Here is a 10000-nt window from a genome sequence, read left to right on the forward strand (position 1 = left end):
GCACTTTTGATCACTTAATTCAGAGATCCGAGTTCTAATCTCGCTGGGACCTGATGATTTCTTTATCTGACCTACAAAGCACTTTAGTAACAATCTCTATTATTTCAAACATTGTTAAGTAAGAGTTTCCACTGATTATGAAATTATCTTAAAATGCAGAAAATGTCATTTCCAGCTCACACGATTTTCATCACAAGTAGTTGTGGCCGAGTGGTTAAGGCGATGGACTAGAAATCCATTGGGGTTTCCCCGCGCAGGTTCAAATCCTGCCGACTACGGTTTAATTTGTCATATTCACTGAAAGATGCGCATGGTTGGTTAATTGTTATTACACCTTGTATCAATCTTAAATTTAATCCTGGAAAGAGAAAAATGGACAGAAGTGTTCCAGCAGCGTATGAGGTTTATTTAAATTATTTAGCAAGTGGTAGTTGAATGTCAATGGCAGAGTGATCCATTCAAGGTTTCATGCACTGGCAACAATTTTTTAGCTTATCGTCATTACAGAGAAAATCTGAGATCGGGTAATAATGCACAAGTATTTGGAAGAGAAGCTTGAATCTTTAATCATTGATATACTGTTTGTTAATCCAATATTTCTTTATATACTTACCTGCTAAACACTTTAAAGAAAATGACTCATGTTAAAATCATAGTCCAATGACAGCTCTCAGTGATTTTGCAGATCCTTCTAAATATGGAGCAATTAATGTTCAGCTAAGCACTTGGAGTTGTGACTGTGTTAAACACTTATTTGTAGCCAAGTTGTTAAGGTGTTCTGATGTTTAATTATCAATAACACCTAATGACTTCTTTTTCTCACTAACCAAGCACTTTCTTCATAATCTATCTTATTACAAATATAGTCAAATGACTGTTCTCAGCGACTTTTAAATCCCTACAAAATACAGAAATAAAATCTCCACCTGAGCACTAGATTTCAAGAGGTTATTGTGGCCAGGAGGTTGATGAGAGGCAAGTTCAAATGTCAGTGACATCTCATGGTCTCTATTTTTAACCTACAAAGCACTTTTTTGTGTTCTCTTGTGCTGCAAACATAGTGAAATGACAGATTTCGGTTACTACGCTATCCCCCTAAAATACTGAAAAAATTCAATCTGTGAATCAGCACACTATTAAATTTATTCCTGTACATTTATTTTGGAAACTAGGCAAAGGTGCACCAAATTCACGGTTCTTTGGACAAACTTACAAAGCATGCACTTAATTCTGCATATAAATCAGATAAAAAATCTTGTTCCAAATTCTTTTTTTTTAACAGAAGTGTTTACCTGTTTAAACCAAAATAAATATGTTGCAGGGTGCCATCAGATAAATGCAATTCAAATTGACTCTTTTGTGGCCTAAAGTCTGAGAGAATTATTTCCAAAAACCTCTTGGAAAGGGGTAACTTGGTGTAATGGCAAGCACTTTTGATCACTTAATTCAGAGATCCGAGTTCTAATCTCGCTGGGACCTGATGATTTCTTTATCTGACCTACAAAGCACTTTAGTAACAATCTCTATTATTTCAAACATTGTCAAGTAAGAGTTTCCACTCATTATGAAATTATCTTAAAATGCAGAAAATGTCATTTCCAGCTAACACGATTTTCATCACAAGTAGTCGTGGCCGAGTGGTTAAGGCGATGGACTAGAAATCCATTGGGGTTTCCCCGCTCAGGTTCAAATCCTGCCGACTACGGTTTAATTTGTCATATTCACTGAAAGATGCGCATGGTTGGTTAATTGTTATTACACCTTGTATCAATCTTAAATTTAATCCTGGAAAGAGAAAAATGGACAGAAGTGTTCCAGCAGCGTATGAGGTTTATTTAAATTATTTAGCAAGTGGTAGTTGAATGTAAATGGCAGAGTGATCCATTCAAGGTTTCATGCACTGGCAACAATTTTTTAGCTTATCGTCATTACAGAGAAAATCTGAGATCAGGTAATAATGCACAAGTATTTGGAAGAGAAGCTTGAATGTTTAATCATTGATATACTGTTTGTTAATCCAATATTTCTTTATATACTTACCTGCTAAACACTTTAAAGAAAATGACTCATGTTAAAATCATAGTCCAATGACAGCTCTCAGTGATTTTGCAGATCCTTCTAAATATGGAGCAATTAATGTTCAGCTAAGCACTTGGAGTTGTGACTGTGTTAAACACTTATTTGTAGCCAAGTTGTTAAGGTGTTCTGATGTTTAATTATCAATAACACCTAATGACTTCTTTTTCTCACTAACCAAGCACTTTCTTCATAATCTATCTTATTAGAAATATAGTCAAATGACTGTTCTCAGCGACTTTTAAATCCCTACAAAATACAGAAATAAAATCTCCACCTGAGCACTAGATTTCAAGAGGTTATTGTGGCCAGGAGGTTGATGAGAGGCAAGTTCAAATGTCAGTGACATCTCATGGTCTCTATTTTTAACCTACAAAGCACTTTTTTGTGTTCTCTTGTGCTGCAAACATAGTGAAATGACAGATTTCGGTTACTACGCTATCCCCCTAAAATACTGAAAAAATTCAATCTGTGAATCAGCACACTATTAAATTTATTCCTGTACATTTATTTTGGAAACTAGGCAAAGGTGCACCAAATTCACGGTTCTTTGGACAAACTTACAAAGCATGCACTTAATTCTGCATATAAATCAGATAAAAAATCTTGTTCCAAATTCTTTTTTTTTAACAGAAGTGTTTACCTGTTTAAACCAAAATAAATATGTTGCAGGGTGCCATCAGATAAATGCAATTCAAATTGACTCTTTTGTGGCCTAAAGTCTGAGAGAATTATTTCCAAAAACCTCTTGGAAAGGGGTAACTTGGTGTAATGGCAAGCACTTTTGATCACTTAATTCAGAGATCCGAGTTCTAATCTCGCTGGGACCTGATGATTTCTTTATCTGACCTACAAAGCACTTTAGTAACAATCTCTATTATTTCAAACATTGTCAAGTAAGAGTTTCCACTCATTATGAAATTATCTTAAAATGCAGAAAATGTCATTTCCAGCTAACACGATTTTCATCACAAGTAGTCGTGGCCGAGTGGTTAAGGCGATGGACTAGAAATCCATTGGGGTTTCCCCGCTCAGGTTCAAATCCTGCCGACTACGGTTTAATTTGTCATATTCACTGAAAGATGCGCATGGTTGGTTAATTGTTATTACACCTTGTATCAATCTTAAATTTAATCCTGGAAAGAGAAAAATGGACAGAAGTGTTCCAGCAGCGTATGAGGTTTATTTAAATTATTTAGCAAGTGGTAGTTGAATGTCAATGGCAGAGTGATCCATTCAAGGTTTCATGCACTGGCAACAATTTTTTAGCTTATCGTCATTACAGAGAAAATCTGAGATCGGGTAATAATGCACAAGTATTTGGAAGAGAAGCTTGAATGTTTAATCATTGATATACTGTTTGTTAATCCAATATTTCTTTATATACTTACCTGCTAAACACTTTAAAGAAAATGACTCATGTTAAAATCATAGTCCAATGACAGCTCTCAGTGATTTTGCAGATCCTTCTAAATATGGAGCAATTAATGTTCAGCTAAGCACTTGGAGTTGTGACTGTGTTAAACACTTATTTGTAGCCAAGTTGTTAAGGTGTTCTGATGTTTAATTATCAATAACACCTAATGACTTCTTTTTCTCACTAACCAAGCACTTTCTTCATAATCTATCTTATTACAAATATAGTCAAATGACTGTTCTCAGCGACTTTTAAATCCCTACAAAATACAGAAATAAAATCTCCACCTGAGCACTAGATTTCAAGAGGTTATTGTGGCCAGGAGGTTGATGAGAGGCAAGTTCAAATGTCAGTGACATCTCATGGTCTCTATTTTTAACCTACAAAGCACTTTTTTGTGTTCTCTTGTGCTGCAAACATAGTGAAATGACAGATTTCGGTTACTACGCTATCCCCCTAAAATACTGAAAAAATTCAATCTGTGAATCAGCACACTATTAATTTATTCCTGTACATTTATTTTGGAAACTAGGCAAAGGTTCACCAAATTCACGGTTCTTTGGACAAACTTACAAAGCATGCACTTAATTCTGCATATAAATCAGATAAAAAATCTTGTTCCAAATTCTTTTTTTTTAACAGAAGTGTTTACCTGTTTAAACCAAAATAAATATGTTGCAGGGTGCCATCAGATAAATGCAATTCAAATTGACTCTTTTGTGGCTTAAAGTCTGAGAGAATTATTTCCAAAAACCTCTTGGAAAGGGGTAACTTGGTGTAATGGCAAGCACTTTTGATCACTTAATTCAGAGATCCGACTTCTAATCTCGCTGGGACCTGATGATTTCTTTATCTGACCTACAAAGCACTTTAGTAACAATCTCTATTATTTCAAACATTGTCAAGTAAGAGTTTCCACTCATTATGAAATTATCTTAAAATGCAGAAAATGTCATTTCCAGCTCACACGATTTTCATCACAAGTAGTCGTGGCCGAGTGGTTAAGGCGATGGACTAGAAATCCATTGGGGTTTCCCCGCTCAGGTTCAAATCCTGCCGACTACGGTTTAATTTGTCATATTCACTGAAAGATGCGCATGGTTGGTTAATTGTTATTACACCTTGTATCAATCTTAAATTTAATCCTGGAAAGAGAAAAATGGACAGAAGTGTTCCAGCAGCGTATGAGGTTTATTTAAATTATTTAGCAAGTGGTAGTTGAATGTCAATGGCAGAGTGATCCATTCAAGGTTTCATGCACTGGCAACAATTTTTTAGCTTATCGTCATTACAGAGAAAATCTGAGATCGGGTAATAATGCACAAGTATTTGGAAGAGAAGCTTGAATCTTTAATCATTGATATACTGTTTGTTAATCCAATATTTCTTTATATACTTACCTGCTAAACACTTTAAAGAAAATGACTCATGTTAAAATCATAGTCCAATGACAGCTCTCAGTGATTTTGCAGATCCTTCTAAATATGGAGCAATTAATGTTCAGCTAAGCACTTGGAGTTGTGACTGTGTTAAACACTTATTTGTAGCCAAGTTGTTAAGGTGTTCTGATGTTTAATTATCAATAACACCTAATGACTTCTTTTTCTCACTAACCAAGCACTTTCTTCATAATCTATCTTATTAGAAATATAGTCAAATGACTGTTCTCAGCGACTTTTAAATCCCTACAAAATACAGAAATAAAATCTCCACCTGAGCACTAGATTTCAAGAGGTTATTGTGGCCAGGAGGTTGATGAGAGGCAAGTTCAAATGTCAGTGACATCTCATGGTCTCTATTTTTAATCTACAAAGCACTTTTTTGTGTTCTCTTGTGCTGCAAACATAGTGAAATGACAGATTTCGGTTACTACGCTATCCCCCTAAAATACTGAAAAAATTCAATCTGTGAATCAGCACACTATTAAATTTTATCCTGTACATTTATTTTGGAAACTAGGCAAAGGTGCACCAAATTCACGGTTCTTTGGACAAACTTACAAAGCATGCACTTAATTCTGCATATAAATCAGATAAAAAATCTTGTTCCAAATTCTTTTTTTTTAACAGAAGTGTTTACCTGTTTAAACCAAAATAAATATGTTGCAGGGTGCCAACAGATAAATGCAATTCAAATTGACTCTTTTGTGGCCTAAAGTCTGAGAGAATTATTTCCAAAAACCTCTTGGAAAGGGGTAACTTGGTGTAATGGCAAGCACTTTTGATCACTTAATTCAGAGATCCGAGTTCTAATCTCGCTGGGACCTGATGATTTCTTTATCTGACCTACAAAGCACTTTAGTAACAATCTCTATTATTTCAAACATTGTTAAGTAAGAGTTTCCACTCATTATGAAATTATCTTAAAATGCAGAAAATGTCATTTCCAGCTCACACGATTTTCATCACAAGTAGTTGTGGCCGAGTGGTTAAGGCGATGGACTAGAAATCCATTGGGGTTTCCCCGCGCAGGTTCAAATCCTGCCGACTACGGTTTAATTTGTCATATTCACTGAAAGATGCGCATGGTTGGTTAATTGTTATTACACCTTGTATCAATCTTAAATTTAATCCTGGAAAGAGAAAAATGGACAGAAGTGTTCCAGCAGCGTATGAGGTTTATTTAAATTATTTAGCAAGTGGTAGTTGAATGTCAATGGCAGAGTGATCCATTCAAGGTTTCATGCACTGGCAACAATTTTTTAGCTTATCGTCATTACAGAGAAAATCTGAGATCGGGTAATAATGCACAAGTATTTGGAAGAGAAGCTTGAATCTTTAATCATTGATATACTGTTTGTTAATCCAATATTTCTTTATATACTTACCTGCTAAACACTTTAAAGAAAATGACTCATGTTAAAATCATAGTCCAATGACAGCTCTCAGTGATTTTGCAGATCCTTCTAAATATGGAGCAATTAATGTTCAGCTAAGCACTTGGAGTTGTGACTGTGTTAAACACTTATTTGTAGCCAAGTTGTTAAGGTGTTCTGATGTTTAATTATCAATAACTCCTAATGACTTCTTTTTCTCACTAACCAAGCACTTTCTTCATAATCTATCTTATTAGAAATATAGTCAAATGACTGTTCTCAGCGACTTTTAAATCCCTACAAAATACAGAAATAAAATCTCCACCTGAGCACTAGATTTCAAGAGGTTATTGTGGCCAGGAGGTTGATGAGAGGCAAGTTCAAATGTCAGTGACATCTCATGGTCTCTATTTTTAATCTACAAAGCACTTTTTTGTGTTCTCTTGTGCTGCAAACATAGTGAAATGACAGATTTCGGTTACTACGCTATCCCCCTAAAATACTGAAAAAATTCAATCTGTGAATCAGCACACTATTAAATTTTATCCTGTACATTTATTTTGGAAACTAGGCAAAGGTGCACCAAATTCACGGTTCTTTGGACAAACTTACAAAGCATGCACTTAATTCTGCATATAAATCAGATAAAAAATCTTGTTCCAAATTCTTTTTTTTTAACAGAAGTGTTTACCTGTTTAAACCAAAATAAATATGTTGCAGGGTGCCAACAGATAAATGCAATTCAAATTGACTCTTTTGTGGCCTAAAGTCTGAGAGAATTATTTCCAAAAACCTCTTGGAAAGGGGTAACTTGGTGTAATGGCAAGCACTTTTGATCACTTAATTCAGAGATCCGAGTTCTAATCTCGCTGGGACCTGATGATTTCTTTATCTGACCTACAAAGCACTTTAGTAACAATCTCTATTATTTCAAACATTGTCAAGTAAGAGTTTCCACTCATTATGAAATTATCTTACAATGCAGAAAATGTCATTTCCAGCTCACACGATTTTCCTCACAAGTAGTCGTGGCCGAGTGCTTAAGGCGATGGACTAGAAATCCATTGGGGTTTCCCCGCGCAGGTTCAAATCCTGCCGACTACGGTTTAATTTGTCATATTCACTGAAAGATGCGCATGGTTGGTTAATTGTTATTACACCTTGTATCAATCTTAAATTTAATCCTGGAAAGAGAAAAATGGACAGAAGTGTTCCAGCAGCGTATGAGGTTTATTTAAATTATTTAGCAAGTGGTAGTTGAATGTCAATGGCAGAGTGATCCATTCAAGGTTTCATGCACTGGCAACAATTTTTTAGCTTATCGTCATTACAGAGAAAATCTGAGATCGGGTAATAATGCACAAGTATTTGGAAGAGAAGCTTGAATCTTTAATCATTGATATACTGTTTGTTAATCCAATATTTCTTTATATACTTACCTGCTAAACACTTTAAAGAAAATGACTCATGTTAAAATCATAGTCCAATGACAGCTCTCAGTGATTTTGCAGATCCTTCTAAATATGGAGCAATTAATGTTCAGCTAAGCACTTGGAGTTGTGACTGTGTTAAACACTTATTTGTAGCCAAGTTGTTAAGGTGTTCTGATGTTTAATTATCAATAACACCTAATGACTTCTTTTTCTCACTAACCAAGCACTTTCTTCATAATCTATCTTATTACAAATATAGTCAAATGACTGTTCTCAGCGACTTTTAAATCCCTACAAAATACAGAAATAAAATCTCCACCTGAGCACTAGATTTCAAGAGGTTATTGTGGCCAGGAGGTTGATGAGAGGCAAGTTCAAATGTCAGTGACATCTCATGCTCTCTATTTTTAACCTACAAAGCACTTTTTTGTGTTCTCTTGTGCTGCAAACATAGTGAAATGACAGATTTCGGTTACTACGCTATCCCCCTAAAATACTGAAAAAATTCAATCTGTGAATCAGCACAATATTAAATTTATTCCTGTACATTTATTTTGGAAACTAGGCAAAGGTTCACCAAAATCTCGGTTCTTTGGACAAACTTACAAAGCATGCACTTAATTCTGCATATAAATCAGATAAAAATTCTTGTTCCAAATTCTTTTTTTTTAACAGAAGTGTTTACCTGTTTAAACCAAAATAAATATGTTGCAGGGTGCCATCAGATAAATGCAATTCAAATTGACTCTTTTGTGGCTTAAAGTCTGAGAGAATTATTTCCAAAAACCTCTTGGAAAGGGGTAACTTGGTGTAATGGCAAGCACTTTTGATCACTTAATTCAGAGATCCGACTTCTAATCTCGCTGGGACCTGATGATTTCTTTATCTGACCTACAAAGCACTTTAGTAACAATCTCTATTATTTCAAACATTGTCAAGTAAGAGTTTCCACTCATTATGAAATTATCTTAAAATGCAGAAAATGTCATTTCCAGCTCACACGACTTTCATCACAAGTAGTCGTGGCCGAGTGGTTAAGGCGATGGACTAGAAATCCATTGGGGTTTCCCCGCGCAGGTTCAAATCCTGTCGACTACGGTTTAATTTGTCATATTCACTGAAAGATGCACATGGTTGGTTAATTGTTATTACACCTTGTATCAATCTTAAATTTAATCCTGGAAAGAGAAAAATGGACAGAAGTGTTCCAGCAGCGTATGAGGTTTATTTAAATTATTTAGCAAGTGGTAGTTGAATGTCAATGGCAGAGTGATCCATTCAAGGTTTCATGCGCTGGCAACAATTTTTTAGCTTATCGTCATTACAGAGAAAATCTGAGATCGGGTAATAATGCACAAGTATTTGGAAGAGAAGCTTGAATCTTTAATCATTGATATACTGTTTGTTAATCCAATATTTCTTTATATACTTACCTGCTAAACACTTTAAAGAAAATGACTCATGTTAAAATCATAGTCCAATGACAGCTCTCAGTGATTTTGCAGATCCTTCTAAATATGGAGCAATTAATGTTCAGCTAAGCACTTGGAGTTGTGACTGTGTTAAACACTTATTTGTAGCCAAGTTGTTAAGGTGTTCTGATGTTTAATTATCAATAACACCTAATGACTTCTTTTTCTCACTAACCAAGCACTTTCTTCATAATCTATCTTATTACAAATATAGTCAAATGACTGTTCTCAGCGACTTTTAAATCCCTACAAAATACAGAAATAAAATCTCCACCTGAGCACTAGATTTCAAGAGGTTATTGTGGCCAGGAGGTTGATGAGAGGCAAGTTCAAATGTCAGTGACATCTCATGGTCTCTATTTTTAATCTACAAAGCACTTTTTTGTGTTCTCTTGTGCTGCAAACATAGTGAAATGACAGATTTCGGTTACTACGCTATCCCCCTAAAATACTGAAAAAATTCAATCTGTGAATCAGCACACTATTAAATTTATTCCTGTACATTTATTTTGGAAACTAGGCAAAGGTGCACCAAATTCACGGTTCTTTGGACAAACTTACAAAGCATGCACTTAATTCTGCATATAAATCAGATAAAAAATCTTGTTCCAAATTCTTTTTTTTTAACAGAAGTGTTTACCTGTTTAAACCAAAATAAATATGTTGCAGGGTGCCAACAGATAAATGCAATTCAAATTGACTCTTTTGTGGCCTAAAGTCTGAGAGAATTATTTCCAAAAACCTCTTGGAAAGGGGTAACTTGGTGTAATGGCAAGCACTTTTGATC

General features: G+C 35.0%; 7 non-coding genes across 7 annotated transcripts; all 7 read left to right on the forward strand.

Moving 5' to 3' along the window:
* Nucleotides 1-196: 196 nt before the first annotated feature.
* On the forward strand, nt 197-278 carry TRNAS-AGA (transfer RNA serine (anticodon AGA)). Its single transcript has one exon. It is a non-coding gene; the product is annotated as a tRNA-Ser (tRNA).
* A 1345-nt stretch (nt 279-1623) lies between these two features.
* TRNAS-AGA (transfer RNA serine (anticodon AGA)) lies at nt 1624-1705 on the forward strand. The gene has a single exon. It is a non-coding gene; the product is annotated as a tRNA-Ser (tRNA).
* A 1345-nt stretch (nt 1706-3050) lies between these two features.
* TRNAS-AGA (transfer RNA serine (anticodon AGA)) lies at nt 3051-3132 on the forward strand. The gene has a single exon. It is a non-coding gene; the product is annotated as a tRNA-Ser (tRNA).
* Nucleotides 3133-4476: 1344 nt separating this feature from the next.
* Nucleotides 4477-4558, forward strand: TRNAS-AGA (transfer RNA serine (anticodon AGA)). Its single transcript has one exon. It is a non-coding gene; the product is annotated as a tRNA-Ser (tRNA).
* A 1345-nt stretch (nt 4559-5903) lies between these two features.
* TRNAS-AGA (transfer RNA serine (anticodon AGA)) lies at nt 5904-5985 on the forward strand. Its single transcript has one exon. It is a non-coding gene; the product is annotated as a tRNA-Ser (tRNA).
* Nucleotides 5986-7330: 1345 nt separating this feature from the next.
* TRNAS-AGA (transfer RNA serine (anticodon AGA)) lies at nt 7331-7412 on the forward strand. Its single transcript has one exon. It is a non-coding gene; the product is annotated as a tRNA-Ser (tRNA).
* Nucleotides 7413-8757: 1345 nt separating this feature from the next.
* TRNAS-AGA (transfer RNA serine (anticodon AGA)) lies at nt 8758-8839 on the forward strand. Its single transcript has one exon. It is a non-coding gene; the product is annotated as a tRNA-Ser (tRNA).
* The last annotated feature ends 1161 nt before the right edge of the window (nt 8840-10000 follow it).

This window comes from Mixophyes fleayi, chromosome 10 (genome assembly GCF_038048845.1).
Source record: "Mixophyes fleayi isolate aMixFle1 chromosome 10, aMixFle1.hap1, whole genome shotgun sequence".
NCBI lineage: Eukaryota > Metazoa > Chordata > Amphibia > Anura > Limnodynastidae > Mixophyes > Mixophyes fleayi.